Below are 4745 nucleotides of genomic sequence, written 5' to 3'. Positions count from 1 at the left end.
AAAAAAAAAAAAAAAAAAAAAAAAAAGTGTGGTTTTTAAAAATTGAAGTTCAAGCACCGCCTCTTCCAGGAAGACTTCCTTGACTTTTCTGGCCAATTCAGGTATTCCCTCCTCGGGGTTTCTTGAACACGGAGTTTGTCTCTATCAAGGTAACACAAAGCAGCGGTTAGAGCCGTCGATTTGGAGGTCAGACACACCTGGGTTTAAACCTTGGCTCCACCATTTACTTGCTGCTTGAACTGGGCAGGTCCCTAAGCCTCAAGTTCTACTTTTATAAAATCAGGTTAATAATAACACCTACCTCCTAAGAGTTTTGTGACAATTCAGTGAGAGAAGACATTTGGAGCACTTGTATAATACCCAGCATAAGGGACAGGCTGAACAACAGAGTATATGCATTCCTAAATAATTATTTAAACACAGATGACCCTGTAATGAGAGTAAATACCTACCTGTCTCCCCATCGTACCACAGGCTCTATTTTATCCCTAACTCCTGGCAGAGGCTGGGAACATACAAGGGAATGGAACTTTTACAGAATCTTCCTTTTCCAGCAAGCCACCCCGTCAGCAGACAGCAGACATCCTTTTTGGAAAGCCCAGGCAGCATGAAAGCTACTGAACCTGCAGAATTAGAATCTAAGTAGTAAATGCGTATTAAGTAACGTACTAGGTGCTGTGAGGGTACAAAGATGAAAATACAAAGTCTTATTCCTCAAGGATCTCATGTTTTGTTTCAGGAGAAGCAATATAAACCTTTGGAAACTTCCATCAACAACTAAGATTTAAATAGCAAAGACGGTAAACTGGAAATCTAACAAGGAGAAAAAAGGAATTAATTACCAGGCACTCTGCCTTTGCCCACTGCCCCCTGCCCCCACCCCAGCCCCCATTCCCAGACCAGTCCCAGCATGAGAGCTGGTTTATGAGCAGCCTAATTCTATTCTCTCCTTCCCCTATCCCCCACCACCATCACGATACCCAAGTCCACTTTCTTAAGATCCTAGGAAGTAGGTGCCCATTTTATAGATGAGAAAACCAAGGCTTATGTAGAGCAGATAACTGCTCAGAGCCCCAGTTTAGTAAATGATAGGACCTGGATCCTATTCTAGGTGTGTTTGGCAGCCAAGTCCAATGCGGTAACCCCCATTGCTGCCCCCAGGGGGTGGAGTCCAGTGGGAAGATGATTTGCTCACCTGGAACAGCTGGCGTCACACGAAGGCAAACGTGCATGTTCGGCTCAAGCAATAGAAACCCCACGCTGGTGACTGGGGAGCTCAGAATTGACAGGAGGTGGGAAAACAGGCTCAGGAAGTGGGCAGCCACCAAGGGAGGCCCAGGGGCAAAAGCTTGGCCAAGGTCACGCTTGGAGGCCTACGGGGAAGGACCACCAGAAGCTCATACTCCCACTGTGGCGAGACACCAGGGCCACTGCGCCCACCTGTGGACACGGCCACAGGGAATGGCATCCCACTCTCCCTCCACTTGATGTCACCCACCTGAGTCTGAGCCCTGGATGGAAGTGTCCTTTTAGCCACGTCTGGGTCCATTTGCCCAGGAACTAGGTGAGAAAACGCCTGCCCCATCAGCTTCCACAGTGGGCGGTTTATTCTCCTGCCAGCACTCACATAATGGGGCCTTACTCTCAAATAAGAAGGGTGTAGCTGGGTGTGGCGGCTCACGCCTGTAATGCCAGCACTTTGGGAGGCTGAGGCGGGTGGATCATGAGGTCAAGAGATCAAGGCCATCCTGGCCAACATGGTGAAACCCCGTCTCTACTAAAAAATACAAAAATTAGCTGGGCGTGGTAGCACATGTCTGTAGTCCCAGCAACTCGGGAGGCTGAGGCAGGAGAATCGCTTGAACCCAGGAGGCAGAGACTGCAGTGAGCCGAGATCGTGCCACTGCACTCCAGCCTGGTGCCTGTCGACACAGTGAGACTCTGTCTCAAAAAAAAAAAAAAAAGAAGGGGTAAACGTGCTAGGCAGTGCCCTCTCCATCCCACAGTAAATGTCCCCTGCAATGATTAAGAGCTAAAAAGAATGGAATAGGTGACATGGGATCTAGAAGCTTGGAGGAGGGGCCACACCGAGGGCTGGAAGGATTCAAGAGGGGTCCAAAGAAGAGGTGGGTGCTGACTTTGGCCTTTAAGCACAGCGAGGATGAGGTCCCGGCGCTGTCCGTGATGCTTGGCCTGACCTGATCAGGGGTCCTTTGAGGTCGTTCAGGGCCTGGGCCATGGCAGCCACATTACAGTCGTCACGGCCACGGCACTGTGCTAAGAGCCAGGCCAGCAGCTGCAGCCTTCCCACCAGTCTTGCAGGCTAGCCTCTCTGACCCCATAGCTGAGAGAGGTGTCAGGCCTTGACGGAAAAGGCCAGCATGTGAGCCCAGGCCTGTCCAACTGGGAAGCCCACGCTCCTTGCCCTAAGCTGGTTGCCTCCCATTACAATGAGAGAAGGAGCCATAACACTGTGCATTTTACTCCTGTTGGCTGCTTTTCCCAGGACTCTTTGTGTCCTTCAGGCCAACCCTATGAGATAGCGAGAGCTGCAGATGCTCACCCCCCTTGAGTAGTCGAGGAACCCAAGGCCAAGGTCATCCAGCTTTCAGGGACTGGAGTCCACACAGGCCTGGTGCCAGCCCTTCACCCGGATCCAGCCAGGTGTCTGTCTTCAACTCATGACTCTGCAGTGGGAGGTTGAGGGGTGGGGCAATTTGGGGAACAGATCCCATTAAGCTGTGTCCATCTATTCTATGTAAACCCACACCTAGCCATCCCCTGGAACACAGTGGCCAAAAGTGCAGAAGGAACATTTGTCTAGGAGAACAATGGGTATTGATTACTCTGGCAGCTACAGCTGGCAAGCACAGCAGGCGGTTTGGTCTGGGGTTTGGGGTGGTGTTTCTTTGCAGGCTGTAACCTGGTTACTCATCATTCTTGCTCTCCCTGGGCCCCTGGGCTGTCTAAGGACTCAGTGGAAATGGCTCAACAGCCCAGGATATACGCTGCCCCATTGTCCCCTGCTCCTCCTGGGAGTGACCAGCACTATGGCCTGGCTTGGGCTGGGCTATCCTGGGATGGGGACCTGGACACTCTGGGGTTGGACCGGCAGCCCTGGGGCAGCCTTCTTTATACTGGGCACACATGCTCCTGAGAACCTGCTAGACAGGACCGTAGCCATGCTCCATTTCCTGGCAGCCTGCATATCACCCCAAATACTCTCTCTCTCCAACACACACACACATAGACGGACAGGCCGCTGCCTGCCTGTCACCACCACAGTCACTTCAGTGGCCGGGAGACAGGTGACCTCAAGCAGGTCTTGGTTCAGACACCAACGCATGGTGTGTCAGAGCTGCTCAGGCTTCAGCGTCCCCAGCTGCAAGATGTGCTCCGCAGCAAGCCCTCTGCACCTCACTGGCATCCTGCTCCAGCTGCCTCTGTCTGCAGACAGCTCTGTGCGCACGCCCGTGGAGCATGTCCCGCCTGGGCATCACACATCGCCACCAGAGACGCAGGACGCATGGGCGCGGGGACCAAGTCTCCTCACCTCCCCCAGGATGAGTTTGTGCAGCTTCTGGGAACTGAGGCCCAGGGATCTCCACCAGTGCCATCTGCCATCAGCTTCACTCCCCTGTCCATCACTCCACTCCTCTTAAGAGGTCACACGCACTTAAGTTTCCATACGAAGCCAAAAGCCTCAGGCTCTGAATTTCAGTTGGTCCTAGGTGAGGACAGCGGATTTGAGAACTTCTCAGGCCTCTATTCTGTAACATACGAAGTTATGAAGGGCATCTTTTTTTTTGAGACAGAGTCTCTCTCTGCCACCCAGGCTGGTACCAGTGGCATGGTCTTGGCTCACTGCAACCTCCGCTTCCCGGTTCAAGTGATTCTCCTGCCTCAGCCTCCCAAGTATCTGGGATTACAGATGTGCACCATCACAACCAGCTAATTTTTGTATTTTTAGTGGAGAAGGGTTTTTACCATGTTGACCAGGCTGGTCTCAATCTCCTGGCCTCAAGTGATCTGTCCGCTTCAGTGTCACAAAGTGTTGGGACTACGGGGGTGTGTCACCATGCCCAGCAATATGAAGGACATTCTTAAAAAAAAAAAAAAATTGAAGTCCTTGACCATATTGGTCTTACACCCAGCTGGCATCTCTGCCTACTTTACTCATTGATAACTAACCCTTAATTCCCTCCTCCGTATAATGAGGCTGACTCCTTGAGGAACTGCTCCAAGGACTGAATGGAGTAAGTACATGATGTGCTCTCCACAAGGCTGGGTACCCAACAGCAGCTCAAAAACAACCAGCACAGAGGCCTGAATGGGGTGTGGAGAAGCAGTGGCTGGAATCAGAGGACCTGGCAGTTTGCAGCTGTCCCTCAGGAGGCGCTGGCGTCCCAGCTGGCCATGGCACTGGAGGGAGCCATACACCCAGGATCTGCCCGCCATGAGCCCTGAGATCCAGCCTTCGCAGGCTGGGTGATGCACACCCTGGGTCCTGAGCCCAGGACTGGGGCCAAGATTCCAGCAGGTGCTCAAGATCAACAAGCTTCGGGTTTCCTGGTTGAGGTCCTGCACGTACAACATGTTCCCTCTTTCCAGAAGGGGTGCAGGCGCAGCCCAGAGCACTGCCTCGAGCTTCTCCGACACCCTGACTGCCCCGACCCTGAGTCCCCTGCCCTCAGTTTCCCCCTGAGCTGCCTCATCCCATCACCTGACCATTGCATATGGCTCAG

General features: G+C 52.6%; 1 pseudogene across 1 annotated transcript in view; it reads right to left on the bottom strand.

Annotated features, from left to right (window-relative positions):
- Positions 1-1232, bottom strand: part of LOC108294264 — a 20359-nt pseudogene extending 19127 nt beyond the window's left edge. Inside the window, exon 1 of the transcript XR_001820975.1 lies at positions 1196-1232. The product of XR_001820975.1 is annotated as a glutamate dehydrogenase 1, mitochondrial-like (transcript). The remainder of the gene's footprint in view (positions 1-1195) is intronic.
- Positions 1233-4745: the final 3513 nt, after the last annotated feature.

The sequence above is a fragment of the Cebus imitator genome, unplaced genomic scaffold (assembly GCF_001604975.1).
Source record: "Cebus imitator isolate Cc_AM_T3 unplaced genomic scaffold, Cebus_imitator-1.0 Scaffold572, whole genome shotgun sequence".
Lineage (NCBI taxonomy): Eukaryota > Metazoa > Chordata > Mammalia > Primates > Cebidae > Cebus > Cebus imitator.
Note: the sequence above shows the minus strand (reverse complement) of the source record. Positions and strands in the feature narration are given on the sequence as shown.